Source organism: Rattus norvegicus, chromosome 7 (genome assembly GCF_021556685.1).
Source record: "Rattus norvegicus strain SHRSP/BbbUtx chromosome 7, alternate assembly SHRSP_T2T, whole genome shotgun sequence".
In the NCBI taxonomy this organism is placed as follows: domain Eukaryota; kingdom Metazoa; phylum Chordata; class Mammalia; order Rodentia; family Muridae; genus Rattus; species Rattus norvegicus.
Genome location: NC_141540.1, coordinates 122,170,036 through 122,189,696, shown reverse-complemented (window position 1 = coordinate 122,189,696; position 19,661 = coordinate 122,170,036). Strand labels below are relative to the sequence as shown.

The 19,661-nt window shown below is 44.7% G+C and overlaps 1 protein-coding gene and 1 pseudogene across 1 annotated transcript in view; one reads left to right on the top strand and one right to left on the bottom strand.

Moving 5' to 3' along the window:
• Positions 1–19,661, top strand: part of Mrtfa (myocardin related transcription factor A) — a 170,244-nt gene that overhangs the window by 105,775 nt on the left and 44,808 nt on the right.
• LOC148004892 (small ribosomal subunit protein eS21 pseudogene) lies at positions 15,665–18,835 on the bottom strand (annotated as a pseudogene).

Here is a 19,661-nt window from a genome sequence, read left to right as displayed (position 1 = left end):
ATATCTCTAGCCCCCTGTAGGACAGTCTTAGTAGTACTCACTTGCCTACCAAGAACCAGGAGTTGATCCTAGAACCATTGAAATGCTGTGTGTGTATCAGAATCTCAAGTAAGCATGTTGATAGACATTCTACTTTTTTTTTAATTGATAAACAAGAGGATGGAGAGATGGCTCAGCAGTTAAGATCACTGACTGCTCCTCCAAGGACCTGGGTTCAATTCCCAGCACCCAAATGACAGCTCCAAGATATGACATCCTTACAGACATACATGTAGGCAAAACACCAATGCACATAAAATAAAAATAAATTAAATTTTTTTCAAAAATTATGATTTGGAGTTGGAATAGACTCATGTGTTTGAGGGAGCTCAGTTGTCTTACTACACCATGAATAAAACTTTCCATTTCCACACTAAAGATAGCAGGTAGTTAAACATCTCTCCTTTTGCCCTGTCCTTGCGTATTATGTGAATTAGAGGGCTGAAGGCTATAAACACAGCATGGAACCCTGGTGAGTGTGTGTTGCTTCTGGCTTCTAAAGAATTATATGGATTTGCAGAAAAATGATCCAGTGCCCTTGCAGAGATGAAGTTAAGAGAGAGGGGTGTGATGGGGGATGCTGGCAGCTTAGGAAAGAAGTGAGGATCATAGAGAGTGGGGAAAGAGTTGTCTCACACCATCTGCAGTTTTCCCTTCAGAATCTGTATTTTTTATTTTGTTGACAGTTCATATGTGGAGAAATTGACTGTTGACAACTCACTGCTGGACAGCAGTAAGTTTGGAAACAGTGCAAGTGTTGTAACGAGGCCAGAAGAGCAAGGTGTTCAGCCTCGTTAGCTGGACTCTCGGGGAGAGAACCTGCTCTCATGCTGGCCTGGCTCACGCCGTCAATTCAGCACTCGGAAGGCAGAGGCAGGCAGATCTCCGTGAGCTCAAAGCCACAGAGTGAGTTCCAGGGCAGGCAGGGCTACACACAGAAACCCTGTCTTGAAAACCAAAACCCAAAATGAAAGATTTCTTTAGGTTCTTGCTCTCACACAGCACAGCCATCAATCTTTTAACCAGGATGAGGCAACTATTCTAAATTTCGTTAGCTATTGGCTTCCATGATGGGGAGGGGGATGAGGGCAATAGAACACAGTGGTAGATGGGCCTCCTTTGTGGTGCTAGGTGAGGGAAAAAATATGCCACAGGCTAGGAAACACAGTTATCCACTCAAGAATGACCTTGTAAAGGAGAGTCTCTTTCTTTGGTCCTCCCTCCCTCCCTCCCTCCTTCCCTCCTTCCCTTCCTTTCTTTTTTGACAGGATTTCTCTGTGTAACAGAGCCCTCACTGTCCTGGACCCACAAGGATCCAACTGCCTCTGAGTGCTGTGATTAAAGGTCTGCACCACTATGCCTGGTGGATTTTGGTTTCTTTTAAAAAACACAAAAATATATAAAGTATAGTTTCACTTTAATTCCGGGTGTGAGGAGGTTGGGCAGCTGACTATGATTTTCCTCGTGCTCTAGCAGAGGCATGGTTTTGCCAGTTTCTGCGATTGTGTGACGTTTGGAATTCTGGGAACTTTTCAGAGGCTGTGTAAATGCTAGGGCGCTGAGAGATGAGGTTGGTGGTTGTCGCTCACTCAGCAGGTTGGTTGTGGTTTGCTAGTAGTCATACTCAAAGAAGAAATAGAAGAAAGGAATTAGATTCAAGGATCTCTTTCTCCCCCATTCTTTCTCTCCCGTCTACTGGTAGGTGTTGAAACCTGGAGGTAGGGTGGGGTGGGAGGAGAGGGGGAAATAAAGGTTGGGAAAAAGAAGAGCCCCCAGAGCAGCTAAGCTTGGCTACGTGCTGTTCTTGCAGGACTCTAGTTTGGTTCCCAGCACCCACATGGCACCTTACAACCATCTATAGCTCCAGTTCCAGGAGACTAGACACACTCTTCTGGCTTCCATGGGCACCAGGCATGTATGTAGTGCACATACATATATGAGGCAAAACATTCTTATGCATAAGGTTAAAATAAACAAATCTTTTTTAAAAGTGGATGTTGAACTTGAAAACTTGTGCAGATTCCCTCTGCTTCCTAACTTTTTGTGTTGGAGCCTGTGTATCACATGGCTGATTTCAACTCGAAAGAGGAAGCCATAAGAGGAAAACTTAAGTAGAATCAGTTTGACCCGTAGTCCATTTTCTATTGCTATTGCAAAACATCTGAGTCTGGGCAATTTGCAAAGAACAGAGGTTCTGTAGTTCATACTTCTAGATATCCAAGAGCATGGTGCTTATTTCTGTTTGGTCCTGGTGAGGATTTTGCAGCTACATTACAAGGTGGGTCGTTGTGAGAGCATGTATGAGAGGGAAAGGCACCATAACAAAACAAGACAGGAAAGTAGAGAAATTTAGGTGTGTTTTGTTCTTGGAGGAACTAGCCAGAGTCCCATGTAGCTGCATCAATCCCCTGTGAAGGTAGCACCCCCAATAATCTATCTTCTACCAGGCCCCCCAACTTAGAGCAGTGGTTCTCAACCTTCTAACAACACCACCTTTCAACACAGTTTTTCAAAGGGTTCTTCAAAGCCATGTATGGTGATGCATGCCTGAATCCTAGCTTGGGAAGCTGAGGCAGAAGATTGCAATGTTTCGTTTTGTTTCTTGAGACAAAGGTCTCTCTACAAAGCCATGATTGTCCTAGAACTCTCTATGTAGATCAGCCTGGCCTCAAAGGCACACAGATCTGCTTCTGCCTCTGCCTCTGCTTTGCCTCTGCTTTGCCTCCTGGGTGCTAGGATTAAAGGTGTGAGAGACCTTCCTCCTGGCTACAAGAGTGCAGTTCTGAAGTGCCCTGGGTTGCATAGTAAAACCCAGTCCCACAAAGCAAACATGGTTTTGAGTATGTAACCATCTCCAGGCAGAAGTCTTTCGAATTGTCATTTGCTTAAGAAACGTCCAATGTTGTGCTGCGTTTCTTTCTGTAGATGAACTACTCCTCTCATCGACTGCTTGCTCTCAGAAGTCCCCATGTGCAGGAAGCGGTCCGTGCTCTGGCAACACTGCTGCACAAGCTGCCTGTGTTCAGAAGGTTTGCCAGTGCCCTGGGCTGCCTCTAAAGTGACTCACTGGCGGTCAGAGAAGCAGAACAAGAAATCCCAGGGGAGATAGTGACCAGCTCCCTATTTTGGGTGATGTTTTTTCTTTAATTTATTAGGTCATCTGATGTAGGAAGATGTTAGTAGTTAGAAAACTGAAAGAATGTTGTTCCAGGCATGATGTCTTTATGAGCACTATCATGAATTCACTAAAATATTAATTTAGTGATGTTAACTCACTTTTATGCCTTGTTCTTTCCCTGTTTTTTCCACCCTATGAATATTTTTGTCTGTGCTGTAGGAGACCACGAGCAGTCGTAAAGGTAAAATGTCAAAAATTAAACAAAAAAGACAATTAGTTGAATAGTTTTAGTACTGTTAATACAAATTATTGGCCAATTACCTGATTAAATTTACCCTAAAATTGTATAAATGTGGTGATGTTCCAGTTTCCAGGTGCAAAACGATGTAGCTAAAGTCAGAACTCAGCCACGCACCTGACTCCAGGTGAATTCTCCGCCTCTTGCTCACAGTCTTGTCCAGTTCTAAGCAGATCTGCTCCAGGTAGGCTGCAGATAGCCGAGGAGCAGGGCGCGTGTCAGCTGCTCTGCTGTTCATGTCCTCTTTCCCCACCCACCCACCCACCATATGTGTAACTCGGGTGTATGTTTGTTTCTTTGGTTGGTTGGTTTTTGAGACAGGCTTTCTCTGTCCTGGAACGCACTCTGCAGACCAGGCTGGAACTCAGATCTGCCCGTCTCTGGTATTTATTGAATAAGCATGTATGTACAGTTAGCTATGGAGAGTAAAAATTACTGACATTTTTGTTTGTAAACCTTTGCGCCTGGAGACTAGAGAGATGGCTCAGTGGTTATGAGGTCTGGTCGCTGTTGCAGAAGACCTGGGACCTACATGGCAGCTACAAAAGTTCCTAACTCCAGTTCCAGGGGAGCTCATGCCCTCTTTTGGCTTCTGTTGACACTGCACACATGTACATACATAATTGCAGGCAAAACATTTAAACACATAAATGTAAATCTTGAAATTTGCAACTAAATGCTGAGTGTAAAACTTAGTAATGTGTGTCTTAAGGTAGTCACCGTCAGGTTATTGTAGCAGATATAACCTTTATTTGAGTTAGGTTCCGTCCCACATGGTCCGACCTGCCTGAACTGATCTTCCTTAGCCTCCCACGTGCCTGGATCATAGGCATATACCACCATGCCCGGTGTGTACAGTGCCGGGGAAGGAAACCAGGACTTCACTCATGCTAGACAAGCCAGCTGAGCCGAGTCACCAGCCCCTCTTACCTCGTAGAGAAGAATAAAAGACATCTCGTCTGTTGTTTCTGGAGATTCCCAGCAGACTGCAGTGCTGTGTTCTCACTTCCTGACCCACTCTGCCCCCTCCTCATCCCCTTTCACATCCACGCTGCTGAAAATGAAATGTGTTTTCTGTTTCTCTTTCTTTGTTCTCCATTTCTCAAGCAGTTGTTGTCACACCCTTAACTTTGTGCATTTCTTTTCCTTTGATTAGAATGCTCATCTAACCTTTTAAGCAGGCTGCCCCCACCCCTAAGAATTTTTCATCTTTTGAGGGTGTTCTTTATGTTTTTGTTTTTTGATAGGAGACCTCACTGTATAGCCCCGAGTGGCCTGAAGCTCATTCTGTAGACCAGGCTGGCCTTGAACTCACAGAGATCTGCCAGCTTCTCCTCTCAAAAACTGGGCCTAAAGTTGTGTGCCACCCAGCTTCCTGCCAGTCTGGATTCATTTCAGAGGTGTCCTCTAGGTATAGGCCTGCTCTGAATCCTCCCAGCCATGCAGGCACCTGGTTCTCAGTTCCTAGCAGAGTACTCTCAGGTTCAGGGATGGTCCTAGTGGGTACAAGTCTATTCTGTAAGCTTAGTGAACTGTCAGGCACACTCAGAGTGGGCTGAGGGGTGTTTTTCTGTCTGTATTAACAGTGCTTGACACTTGGTAGGTAGACAGCAAGTATCAAAAGGAGAGCGAGGGACAGCATGGTGAGTTAACAGATAAGAACACTGGGCCTGCCAGCCTGAGGACCTGAATTTAAGCCCTAGCTTAAATGTGAAGGTGTAAGGAAAAAACAAACTCACAAAGCTGTCCCCCAACCACCACACGTGCATGGTATTGTGTGTGTATGTGTGTGTGTGTGTGTGTGTGTGTGCTGCCTGCCCAATCACATATGCATAAAATAATGCGATAATTAAAATAAGTAATGTGTTTTGCCCAGTGCTGTCGTAGTCTGGGGAGCAAGCCGTTTGAGAGATGGGGACACCTCATTGTTCTAAGCACTCTTTGGAAAGCAATGTCTTAAGAGACATAGCTGAGCAATAAGCCATCAGCTAAAACTGAAAACAAGATTCCTGACTCCTACCCAGCACCCTTTTCTCCTGCTTGTTTTGGGGGGGGGCACCCCAAAATATGTGTTTAAAAAGTCAACGCTTCTTTCATAGAAATCTGAAGACACACACCAAAGGGAAGAAGAGAACAAATAAAGTTTTCCTATTTCTGCCCCAGATGGAGCCTTCCTTCCTCTGTGCTGTGTGTATGGGCATGTTTGTGTCCAGGTCACACGCACGGTGATGACACCAGCTCACACATACCGAATGACTGTAGAGTGGGCATTGTCTCAAGTGTTCCACACGTGCTAATTATTGACCACAGTGACCCTAAATGGATTCTCTCATCCCTACTTTATAAGTGAGGAAATAGTGACCCAGAAGTAGAAGTATCCCAGGGTCTCAGTTAACAAGTGGTAGACAGGGCACCTAAATCAAGGCATCAGCTCTGCAGCTTGTTTATCTTTCCTTTTCTGCTTTTTAAATACTCAAAAATGTTGTTGTGTGCAAGTAATGGGCATGTGTTTTATCTAAACAGTCTAATTTGGCTTTTTGTTTTGTTTTGTCTTTTTATGAGCTTTAAAGAAGAAAGAAATCACAATAAATTCTGTAAAACGATCAGAGTCTGCTTCTGGACAGTTGCTAGGTTAGGAGAAAGGGAAGAAAAAGACAGATTCTTACAGAGCCAGCATTCCTCCTCTATTCTGATGAGTAACATTATAGTCTACTTTTTGAGGAAACAAGAAAAAAAGAGGGCAGCTTCTATGTGGTGTTGATCCTCCCTTTCAGGAATGTAGTTCAGTGGGTTCTGAAAAAGATAACCCAGCACTGGAATGGAGTGTAGTTTATTTGTTTAATTGCTGAATAATTATTATTTCTATAAGTTGGTATACCACATTTATTTTATACCACTCACAGATCAAATACCATTTTCTTTTCTTTCTTTTTTTTTTTTTTCGGAGCTGGGGACCGAACCCAAGGCCTTGTGCTTGCTAGGCAAGCGCTCTACCACTGAGCTAAATCCCCAACCGATCAAATACCATTTAACTTGTTTCTAGTTTGAGGAAATTACTGACCTGCATGTTCATGTATGACCCTTATGTGGACATACGTTTTTTATCTTTCCTGAGTAGGTGCTAGTTTTATGTCAACTTGACACAAGCCAGAATCATGAGAGAGGAAGGAACTCATTTGAGAAAAGGCGTCCATATATCTGGTTGTAGGGCATTTTCTTTGTTAGTGATTGATGAAGAAGGGCCCACCCCATTGGGTATGGTACCATTCCTGAGCTGGTGGTCCTGGGTTCTATAAGAAGACAGACGGAACAAGCCAGTAACAGCAGCCCTCCATGACCTCTGCATCAGCTCCTGCCTCCAGGTTCCTGCCTTGTTTGAGTTCCTGTCCTGACTTCCTTCAAGGATGAACAGTGATGTGGAAGTGTGCGCTGAATAGAGCCTTTCCTCCCCAACCTCTCTTTGGTCATGGTGTTTTTTTTTTTTCGGAGCTGGGGACCGAACTCAGGGCCTTGCGCTTGCTAGGCAAGCGTTCTACCACTGAGCTAAATCCCCAACCCCTGGTCATGGTGTTTTATCATGGTGTAGAAACCCTAAGTCACTCAGGAATGGGATTTCTGGCTTGGATAATAAGAAGTTTAAGTTCATAAGAAACTTGTAAACAGTTTCTGGAGGAGCATTTGTACTCAAGAGCCCTGGTTGTTCCCCATCCTCAGCACCAGATTCTTTTAGCTTTTTCTATTCTCATGGCTGAGTAACCCACGGGTGCTCTTGTTGGAAAGGGTGTGGCTGAACTAGGAGTCTCTGATGAGAAGATTGTCTTTGTTCTTCCCTTTCTGATTCACTAATACTTATCAGTTTTCATTATGTGGGGGTGGATGGAGAGAGGCTTTGACAGCCCACTTCCCAGCTGGCTCTGGGAATAGGAGCTGTGGCAAATACAGCGACGTATTAGATTCCTGAACTTCACCTATTTTCCTTCCCCTGGAACAAATCATCCAGCGAGAGGTTTGTATTCCTCATGCCTTGCTCAGCTTCCTTCTGCATGCCAAGAAACCTTGTGTGGGAAGAACACGATGGCATGTCTCTGTACTGCTGGCCTTACTGTATGACTTATTATTATCTCTCTTGGTCAGTGGTTCTCAACCTTCCTAATGTTGCAACCCTCTAATAAAGTTCTTCATGCTGTGGTGACCCCTAACCATAAAATTATTTTTGTTGCTCTTCCTAACCGTAAGTTTGCTACTGTTATGAATAGTAATGGGCATATCTAGTATGCAGGATATTTGATCTGCCTGTGAAAGGGTCATTCAACCCCCATAGGGGTCACAACCCACAAGTCAAGAGCCACTGCTATCTGTGGAAATGAGTGAGTGTCGTGGTGGCAGCTGTTTCTATAGTCAGCTGGATAAATATTTAAATTCAGTCTAATGGTATAGCCCTTCTGATCACCTTCTCACAGGATGACTGATGAGACCACATTCTGAGTGAGTAAAATCAATTGCTAAGGTAAGGTGAGGGTAATAGGACAGGGCGATAAGTCCCAGATGTCTCAGGCTGCCGTTACTGTCTCACTCTCTGGTCTCAGCACATAAAGTCCTTTATTCTGATTAGTCATTGTGATGACTATTCTTAGTTGTCAGCCTAACTACATCTGGAATTAATAACTAAAACCCAAATGGCTGGGCACAAGTGAGGGATTTTTTTTTTCCTTACTTGAATTATTTGAATAGGAAGACCCACTTTTCTGGATCTTTGAGGTGGGAAGATAAACTTTTAAACCAGATCTTGAGATGGGAAGATCTACCTTTAATCTGGGTCTCACACGTGTTGGTAGTCTATATAAGGGGCATGGAGGGAGGAAGCTTGCTCCTCTTGCCTGCTTGCTCCTCCTCACTAGACCTTCATAAGAGCGATTACTAAGAACCACAAGACAGTCAGTACTAGGCTGTCTTGAAATCTCCTCTGCCAGTGCCATTAATCCAGAACTCTCCCAATTAGCCTCAGGCAGATTTTCTTTTTAGGAGAAGGGCAGAAAGCTGCCACATTCTTTACCAAAATATTAAAAGAACAGCCGCTAAGCCACTATATTCTTCCCCTCTGAAACTGAGCTGGGCCCCCACAGTTCAAATCACTCTCAATACTGTCTTCCAAGACCCTGATCGGGTGGTTCATTAAGTCCCACTTAAAGTGTCCAACTGCTTTCCTAGTCCAAAGCCCCAAAGTCTTCCATATTCTTCATCAAACAACATAGACAGGCCTGTCATAGCAGTCCCTCACTCTCTGTCTTAGTTACTATTCTATTGCTGTGAAGAGACACCATTACCAAGGCAACCTTTGTTTTTAAAAAAGCATTTAATTGGCTTATTTACAGTTCCCCGGGCTTAGTCTGTTATCATCATTGTAGGCAGCATGGTGGCAGGCAGGCAGGCAGGCGGGTGGGCGGGCGTGATGTTGGAGAAGTAGCTGAGAGCTGCATCTGAGAGCTAAATCCTGATCCGCAGGCAGAGAGAGAGAGCCTGGTCCTGGAATAGGCTCTTGAAACGTCAAAGCCTACCTCCATTGACACACTTCCTTGAACATGGCCACAGCTCTTAATCCTTCTAAGCCTTTCAGATAGCGCCCCTCCTGATGACTAAGCGTCAGATTTGTGTATATTGGGACCATTCTTGTTCAAACCATCACAGTCCTGGTTGGGCACACCTGCGATCCCTCTCCTGCTAAGGATGGAGGGAGGGTTAGGCCAGTCAGGGATTGCTTCTTTAAAAAAGAAGGCCAGCCTTTGTTTTCTTTTAAAATGAAAGATCAAATGTGTAATAAGCTATATCCTTTTTTAGGGTTTATCAACACAGTGCTTACAGTTTGCTAAGAAATGTCCCTTCATTCATCATTGAGTACATTCACCATGTTAACTGTCCCTTCATTCATCATTGAGTGCATTCACCTTGTTAACAACTGTTGTGTTTATGGTTCCCATCTTATTTCATTGCTGGGATATGGCTTTTTTCAAAGCCAGTTCTTCCTGAATTCCTATCCCAAAATTTGGTTATCTCTCATCTACAAACATTTTAAACAAACGTAATTGTCAAATTAAATAAAATAGTTGAGTTTTAGCTCCTTGTTCTACTTCAGTACAGGCTTTGCACAAGAAGGAAGGGAGGCAGAGGCAAGAAGAGGGAACCTGGTCATGTGATATTGCTTGTCTGGCAGGGAGGGGCCTTTTGGTTCTGAGCAGAGGAACCAACTGTTTACTATTTTGGGTGAATGAGGTGGGGTGGTTGCTACGAGCGAGCGAGCGTTTTTCTCTGAGGGAGCCCTTGAGTCTTCCAGCTCTACACACTGAAACCATCCCAGCCCTGCTTTTTGGCATTTGGAGAGTGCAGGGAGGTATCAGTGTCGAGTCCCAGTGCTGACAGGAAGAAATGTTTTGCCAGGGACTTACTGATTCTGCCCTTCTGCTGTCAGTGCTTTTAATGCCCCACTCCCTAAGGAAACCTGGGATCTCACTGCAAACAATGAAGTGCCCACTTAAAGAGCAGTGCTAATCAAAGTCTCCACAAGTAACAAACGGCTGCCCTAAGGAGGGCGGGCATGGAGACTGACTGCTTGCAATATTGGCCTCTGGAGTCTTGTATCTCCAGCCCACTGGAGAAGACCAAGATTTGTCAGCCTGCCTGCAGGATCCTGCCATTCTCATGGATTGTCCTGAAGCCTGGAAAAGACAGCTACTCAGCTGTGTGCCTGACCCCTTACCAGAGTTTGCAGGAAGGTTAGCGCATTTATCGCATTTATCGCATTGGTGTTTGCATGCTTCTCCCCAGCTTAATGTATTGCTGTCATTTATCGCCTGCCTGTTAATCTGTTGCCACTCAAGCTTTGACTTTGGATGGCTTATTCTCCCAGAGTTTATTGAGCATTCAACAAATGGATAACCGAACATAGCATGCATCTAAAACCAGATGGGGCAGCAATGAGGATGTTTCTCATGCCCCCTCCCACTTAACCACAGTAAACCCAGGCTGTAGAAGTAGTGAAAAGCCATGACTCCGCCTCTGTTTGCAGGTCAAGAACAATGAATGTCTTGTCAATCAATCACCCTGACTATAAATAGATAGGGAGCAATGGATGACAGCCTCATTGTCTGCTCCCTTACGTACAACAGCCTTCTTTGCTATTCTGAAACTGATGACATATTCTTTTGGAGAGAAGTAGATACTGTGTTCTGCAGAAAGTTTTTAATTTGAGAAAAATCTTTTCACAGGACTTTTGGGTCATTGGTGGGAGTGGACAGAACCTTCATCAAAATGTTATCAAATCTGGATGGAAAAAGAATGATCGATCAGTCTTGTTTCTTAGCTTGGAAATGATCTACAGTCGTTAGTTTCTGCCATTAGCTCTGTAAGTGCCAAAGCATGGATGGTTTTGAGTTCCTGAGCTCTTGCTGGGTCTTTGCTGGCTTCTTACAGGACGACCTGAGAATGTGGAGTCAGCAATGAATGAATCAGCTGAAGAAGGAGTTGGTTTGCAAAGAACTTAAAGAGCACATTGTGGGGCAGTTGTTTTTGCTTTTTGAAAATCCATAAGTGCACCAGATCTACATGAGAAATACCGTGGCCCTGCTAGGGAAGATTGCCTGAGAAGCAGGGAGACTTCAATCATTGGGCTGCAACCCTTGACTGTGGAGTCTAGAGAGTTGTAATGTTCCAGAGACAATTTGCTGGGTTAATATCTTTGCAGATTTAGCTTGGTGTAGGATGAAAAGCCCGAGGTTCAGGCTCTAGCTTTAGAAGTCAAAGGGAAGAAGGTTTCCGTGAGTGGGAGTGTAGACTTGACATAAACAGGCTCAGAGCGGCAGTTGCACATGCTCACTCCGTGCGCTAGACATCCTGTAGCTTGTGGAATTCTCTACATCTGTCAGGTGTATCCAGACTTTTGACTTTGCAACACAACACTGTTACCTACAAAGTCATACTTAAGAGCCATACATAGTGGGATTCTCTACCCCACCCCACCCCCAAAAACCCCCCAAACCTCACCTCATCCATAGATTTTTGACTTTGTGTTGGTCTGTATTAAAGTATTGGACATGCCTTTGAGGATTCAGATTATGTCTTCTCTAATTAATTTCTTCATTAACGCATTATTTTGTAAAGAAGTGGATTATGCCGAATGCCCAAAGATACCCAGTAAAAGTGGTGTATGTTGCTCTTGTGTTTTATTATTATAGATAAATTCCTAATAACAGCCATTTTCTTTCCTGGTTTTCTTTAATAGACTTTGGCAAGCATCAGATCTGCCTGATTGTTGTTTTTAAGGAGTGAGCAGTCTTAGAGATGGCATTTCATGGTTTTATACCACCCTCTGGTACAGCACTGTGTCCGTACTGCCAGCATGTTGGACACTGGGCAGATGTGGCCATTATGACTTCAAATGCAGCTGACATTACTGAGAAACTGAATGTTTCACTTTAGTTAGATGTAGATAGTAGATACTGCCATTGGCTGTTCCTGGAGATGGGCAAGTTCTCTCTGCCCTGCCAATTCTCTTCCCGCCTGCTTGCCTTTATTCACCTCTCACTATTGCAGCTAAATGGGAGAGTGCTGGCTGTTCCTAGTCTTAGAGCATGTCTACCTCTTGGCCTGGGCTCTTGCTGTTCATCTCTAGTCTATGAAGTGTTTCAAAGGTCTCCAATAAATCACTGCCTCCATGGACGTTACAGAATCCCTTTGTTCTCCAGTAATTCATCTCTACACTTGTTTTTTAAGATTTTAAACATTTACTTAGAGTGTGTGTGTGTGTGTGTGTGTGTGTGTGTGTGTGTGTGTGTGTGTGTGTGCTTGTACGCGCCGGTTGGATTGTGGAAGACAAGAATGGAACTCAGGTCAACAGCATCTTCATTGCTGTGCTGTCTCACAGGCCGTTTTGCACTTACCTTCTCCACTGCCTTTGTGACTCCCTGGAGGTCTTTTGCACTTCTGTAGTGTTTTCTAATGCACGTGATAAGCCAGCCTTTTCTCTCTGGTCCTCTCAAGTGCTCACACCAAAGCCTTTTGTACATCACCACCCGTTTGTGCACGTGTAGCAGTTTACTGAGCTTTCTGATAATTACTGTCTCTGGGCACTAGAGGCCAGTATTGTGTCCCCAGGGAGATGTGTTTATTCTGCAGTAACTGAGGTTTTGACTAGCATCCTAGTCTAGTTTTAGTTGGTCTCATGTGGATAATTCAGAAGTAACTTGCTTGTTTATTGTCAGTGGTATTAATAATGTTTCTATAATGTTTATTGTCAGTGGTATTAATAATGTCTTTGTAATGCTCTGCAGCTGCATTCAGAATACGAAGTTGGAACAAGAGATTTAACATCTGTTACATCTGAGAGACATCAGTCAAGTCACTGGGCATCATACATTAGTTCCTTGAGGTTAGACGCCTTTATATGGTAGGCAGTTAGTGTCTTAACACAGAGCAGATTGTCTTGCATTTGCTGTTGCTAGTTTGATCTCGCCAGTTGTGCATGTGGGGTGTGTGTGTGTGTGTGTGTGTGTGTGTGTGTGTGTGTGTGTGTGTGTGACTTGCTCTAGCTTAGTAAACCAGTTTCTGACTTTCTAGTGTCTTCAGTCATAACAGTCAAATGAGGTCATGTGTGAGCGCTCTGTAAGGCATGACATGAACTTGTGCTGCCCCTTCTTTGCTTCTGTCTTCACCTCCATACAGAATGGACACAGTAAGAGACTGGTTGTGATGTGTTTAACATTTCAGTTTTAAATCTTGAAGACTGAGTGCTGTTAAGCACTGATCAGGGGTGAGAAGTACAGTTCAGCCCACCTACGTGCCCAGTCTGGTCAACAAAGCTCGTCTTCTGATGTTACTGCCTCAGAGTGTTACCTCACTCTGTGGTTCATACCCCCTGTTCTCAGTCTCAAGTGGATTCAATATTCTAACATCCTCTGCCTTTCTTATTAACCTCTAATACTCAGTCAGCCATTTATTGTACGGTATCTAGATCTTTATGAAAACCAGGTTCAGATGTACTTGCTAAGAGAAGACAGCTGCAGTTTGGAAATAGCATGAACACACTTTGCTGTGGTGCTTTGTGGTTAGACAATAGGCTGGCTGTGGTGGTGCACACCTTTATTTCCAGAAGGATTGAGTCTGGGGAGGCAAAGACAGGTAGATCTCAGAGTTTGAGGCCAGCCTGGTCTACAGAGCAAGTTCCAGGACAGCCAGGGCTACACAGTGAGATGGAGCTCTCGTCCACAGCTCATTATAGAGTCATCAAATAAAATGTCCATCTGAATCCATGCAGGCTCATACATCCAAAATCTCTTACCAAAGAAAGTTGCAGCACACTATTTGCACTTGAAAATTTCCTGTTCAGGCTTTCAGGTGGGGAACAGAGCCTACAGTCCTGTGTAGTCAGTCCCAGAGAGGGGAGTCCTGGGAGAGGTCCTGGTGATACTGAGTGGACACCCTGGCAAGTGTGGTATGAAGAAGCTAACAGGGTTCTGGACCTCGTCAGAACTAAACGTGCAGCTCACGATGTGCCAGGCTACTCCTCTGGGGGCGATCTGAGTAAAGCTCCTCCAGGACATCAGGTATGTGCTGAACACACTTGGGCTGCGGCCCAGGCAGATGGCACATTCCTGCACCGATCTCCTGAAGCATGCCAGGTTCAAAGCTGTTGGAGGGGGTGAGGTAGACATGGCGGGGCCTGGGCATGGCTGAGTCCACCTAGGCATTGTCATATATCCTCACAGATTTTGTGCTTGCCCTGTGCTGGACTTGGTTTCTACTCTCAGTACAACCCTGGGACTGATTGGTCTTCTCTCAAAAAGATTCCTTCAGACTGAGATGATTTAAGGCTAGACGTTAGCACCCTACAACTTCCCTCTCTACAGCCCAGCCTGTCACATCCTCAGGTTTGACTGAGCCTTCCATCTAAGAATAGGTAGGGGTGAAGCGGCTTGGTATAGTCAGTTGCCACTTCAATAGTTCTATCCATCCTGGCTCTAAGGGAAATGCAGGCAAGATATCTCCTCAGGTTTCACCTCCTCCCTGCCTCCCTACTTGCCTGTTGCCCTTTGATTTTTTAAATCTGATACTCACCCTCGCCTTCCCCCACTCACACATGCCGGAGTCTCCTCAGCTATTTCTGTCGGTTTAATGCTCCCCAGCTGTTGCTGCAGTTCTCACTCCTTTCATGCTCATGAGAATCAGCAGAGCCAGCAGAGAGGGGTCTTGCTTGAAATAGATCACACAGGTTGTCAAACAAGTCTCACCCATTTTTCTGAAACCACTAGAGTAAGGCAGGTTAGGGATGCTAATACCGAGATGGTTAAGTGATGACACAAGAGTGAGGACATTTCCTCTCGGGGACATTTTTAAAGTAAACATTCTCAGTAGATATAGTTACCAACAATGCTCGCATAGACCCAAAGAGGAGGAATTCTGAGTGTACTCAGCATAAAGAAATCGTAAAAGTTTAAAGTAATGGATATGCTAGTTACCCGACTACACAGGAGTAAAAACATCACATTTTACCTCATAAAAATGTACAAATCTTGGTGCCAAAAAAAATTTTAAAAAATATGTGTGTTCTGCATTGTATTTAAACTCACAATCTGGCCTGTCGCCATCCAACCATGCAGTGCTGAGGAAGCCTAACGAAACCTGACTAACAAGGTGGGTCTGTGACGGGAGAGACGGAAATCATGCCTGAGGTGACGGAAGCATCAGTTCCTTTCGAGGCTGACCTGACGCAGGTTTGCTCTGTAGCATCTTCTGCAGACCTGCAGGAGTAGACTGTTCCTTTTGCAGATCCAACCACAGAACTGTCAAGGACAGAGCTGTGCTCTTATGGCGTGAACACCCCTGGGCCGCACTGCCTTTGTTTTTGTCCAGCCTCACTAATCATGGACCAGGTCTGTGGGGAATTTTAGCAGTTACGTGGCCCAGGCTTCTCCTACATGGGCTTGAGCTTGAGAAGAACTCTCTTCAGCACTGTTGGCTGCCGACCTTGGAGGTCTTATTCTCACATACCACCCGGAAGTTTAATTTTACAGAGTTATCTGTACAAGTTTTGCTGCAGCCTTTCCGAAAATTTAGTTTTGAATCTCTAATTCTCTTCAGTTAGGAAACTAAAGTTTTACACTGCCTACAATTTGGGGTGGGGTTCTCATTGTTTATTATACATGTCCCCAAATTTCCTCTGATCAGAAGTTCTTTGAGATGATGCCGTCTGCCTTAGCTAAGCAGAGAGTGGAATCCTCTGACCTGCCTACCCCACAATGGCCTGCAGGTGGCGTAGGTTTTAAACTGGCCATTAAACCTGCCTGTGACCTTGTCAGCCTTGGCCACATCATCTGGATGGAAGCCTTGATCCTTGGCACCAATGATTCCATTGCTCAAGGAGAATTTTCATGGCACATATAGGCCCCTGAACCTGCAGTGCCATTCTGCCTGTCAGGCCGTCCTCTCCTCTTGCTCCATCATGAGAACAAACAAGGATTTTGCAGGGAGAAATTGCTCTTTGTTCTGTTCTTTCTTTAAGCAGTGAGAACGTTATGAATAAACATTAAAAAATCTTCAGATTGTCTGCGCATGCACGCACGTGTGTGTGTGTGTGTGTGTGTGTGTGTGTGTGTGAGAGAGAGAGAGAGAGAGAGAGAGAACGAATGTACTTAAAACTCATGCTCTAATTTTTATTTTCTGTTCTCCTTTTTGCATTTGAATCCTTCCATTAGAAATGATCCCTCCTGGGGCTGGGGATTTAGCTCAGTGGTAGAGCGCTTACCTAGGAAGCGCAAGGCCCTGGGTTCGGTCCCCAGCTCCGAAAAAAAGAACCAAAAAAAAAAAAAAAAAAAAAAGAAATGATCCCTCCTAGGGTCTGAAGAAAAGAGAGCACTTGCTGTTCTTCCAGAGAACCCAGTTTTAGTCCCCAGCACCTGCATGGCTACTCACAACCATCCGTAACTCATTCCCAGGGCATCTGACAGCGCTCTGTCAGACTGAAAACATCAGCGCACATGATCTACACAGACAAACATGTAGGCAAAACAACCATGTCCATAAAACAAAAGTTTAAAAAGATCTCCTTTAATATTAAAAATGTACATACATATTTGTATATGTATGTATATATGTATGTATGTATTTAAGGAGAACTTAAATTTTAGACACCCCCTACAAATGTTAACCAAAGGAAATGTTATAAATACTAAAATTGAGCATCAGAAGTTTCAAGAAGTTAAATAGCCTTTAATCTTAGCACTTGGGTGGCAGAGGTAGGCAGATCTATAAAATGAGTTTTGAGTCAGCTAGTGTTACATGGTGAGTCCCTGGTTTGGTTTTTTGTTTGTTTGTTTGTTTGTTTGGTGGGATGATGTTGTTGTTGCTGTTTTGGAAGAAAGAAAGAAAGAAAGAAAGAAAGAAAGAAAGAAAGAAAGAAAGAAGGAAAGAAAAGAAAAGAAAAGAAGGAAGAAATAGGAAAAGATTATCTCAGGAGCTTCCAATATTCCAATATTCCAATATTCCAAATGGGGAAAAGCACCCCAAATTTCAAAATACTGACAGAATTTGAATGACGTTGTGGTCCTTCCTCAGGCTTTCATAACACTCTAAGGTTGTTTTTGTTTTTTAGGTCCACTTATCTAAAGACCCAGACATCATAAGTCTCAGATCTAGGAAGATCACCCTTTGTCTTATTTGGCTGGAGTAATGACCTGATCCAGGTCTGAGGCTCTCACCTGTCACCTGTCACCTGTCACCTCTCACCTGTCACAGTCCTCAGCAGACACGGGTGGATTCTCACACAGTCTCACACACAAAGATAGGGGTCCAGACTTCCTCCAGACAAACATCAGTCCTGGTTCTTTTGCTTTCGGATGCCTCCTTACTCTCCAAGCTCATTGCTAGCCTGCTGCTGTGTGTGTGGTTCAGGCACTGGTGTGGTCCTGCACACTGTGTTCAGAGCTTGTGCGATGGAGTTTAATTTTAGTTTGTGTAGGTGTGTGGGTCTATAAACATGAGTACAGCATCCTAGTTGCCAGGTTTGCATCCCCTGAAGCTGCAGTTACAGGTGGTTGTGAGCCACCCATGTGGATGCTGGGAACTGAATGCAGGGTCTTTGCAAGAACAGTCTATGCTCTTCACCACTGAGCCAGACGCTAGCACTATGGAATTCACTTTTGTTTGTTTTTTTAAGATGGTCTCACCAGGTAGCTCTGGCTGGCCTTGAACACAAAGAGATCCACCTACCTCTGCCTCTTAAAGGTGTGCACCACAGTGCCTGGCTAGATTTGAGTATTGCCTCACATAGTCCCTCTCCCTTCCCCCTCCCCTTCTCCTCTGAAAAGGAGGAAGGTCCCCCCTGAGTACCTACTGACCCTGGCACCTTAAGTCACTGCAGGACTAGACACATCCTCTCTCACTGAGACCAGACAAGGCAGCTCACTTAGGGAACAGGACCCACAGGCAAGCAACAGATTCAGGGACAGCCCCCACTCCAGTTGTTGGGGAACCTGCATGAAGACCAAGCTGCACATCTGCTACACATGTGCAGGGGGCCTAGGTCCAGCCTGTATTTTTTTTTTTTTTTGGTTGGTCGTTCAGTCTCTGGGAACCCCCAGGCGTTCAAGTTAGCTGACTCTGTTGGACATTTTATGAAGTCCCTATCCCTTCCAGTTCCTCAATCCTTCCAACTCATCCACAAGACTTCTCGGGTTCTGTGGAATGGTTGGCTGTGAGTCTTTATGTCTGTTTCTGCCAACTGCTAGGTGGAGCCTCTCAGAGGAAAGCTTTTTGGGGTTTTTTTGTTTGTTTTGTTTTGTTTTTTGAGACAGTTTCACTGTGTAACCCTGGGTGACCTAGAACTTACTCTGTAGACCAGGCAGGCCTCTGATTCACAGAGATCCACCTGCCTCTGTATTCTGGAACCCCACTGCCTGGCCTGATTTTAAATACTGTGTGTGTGTGTGTGTGTGTGTGTGTGTGTGTGTGTGTGTGTGTGTGTGTGTGTGTTTGTGTTTATGCCACAATACTCGTGTGTAGATCAGAGACAACTTGGGAGTTGGCACTCACCGTCTACCATATAGTGTCTGTGGATCGAAGCTACGCTTGTCAGGCTTGACGGCAAGCGCCTATACCCAGTGTACTGTCATGCAGCACATTCCCCCAGATTTTTGAACGTGTCAGAAAGAGTTTAACATACCTATTATGTGTAATAATGGACATTTGACTCTGGCAGTAAGCGGGGGGCAGTAGAGCAGAGCACGGATCTTTGCGGTCAGGCCAACCTGTATCTTAGCTCCTGCCCGGCTGGCCGGCTCTGCCCAGTCACTCACCTCCTTGTTGCTTTCTTCGTCTCTAAAACAGAAGTAAGGCATGGCTCCAATAGCTGTACTTGTGTATGGAACCCAGTGACCGCGCAGCCACCCTGTAAGAGTCTCCATCCCTATATCATTTTCTTTAAGACAAGTCTTTCCCCCGGCCTTGGCACCTGCTACTCTCTGCTCTCGGGCACCCAGTTTCTCCAGCCTTGTTCCTGGCTTATATTGTCAGCTTCTGTGTGAGTCATGTTTTATTCTCAGACTTTGTGTGTATTTTCCCCAGTCACTCTGCCCTCTTACCATGCTAGGTTTTCCTTTATGAAATTTTCCTGTAATGAGAAGTGGGATGGTACAATGGCCTGTGCAGGCTTTGCATCCTTTTAGACTTCTGCGTGTAGGAGCCCCTTTAGGTGCCTTTAAGACACGTCCAACATTGTCTCATTAGAGGGTCTGGTTCCTGTGAAAACAAGCCATGTTTGCAGAGGACTGTGCATGCTGTATGCCTAGCATCCTATTTGTTGGAATTTCTTGATGCCATGGATGTGTCATTATGATCGCACTGATGTATCATTCTAAAACATGATTGACCCGTTTTGTGAAGGAAGAAAGGAAAAGTAGAGTACAGAGCTGTGTATAAGGCTTTGAATTTGGACACAGCTGGCCCCCAACCTCCGCTCTGCCCATAGTTTCTGTGTCCTTGGACAAATTGCTTAATTGTTTCAAAACTCAAGCCATAAAATGAGGATGGTACCCTCTGCATGGTTCTCTCAGGAGCCTTGAACCATGAGAGAGTGTTCTCACCACCTTGTAAGTATTATTATACAGCCCGTGTCTTATTTTCTGTATTTGCTTAAATCAGGTTTCTTGATCCCACCCTTTACTA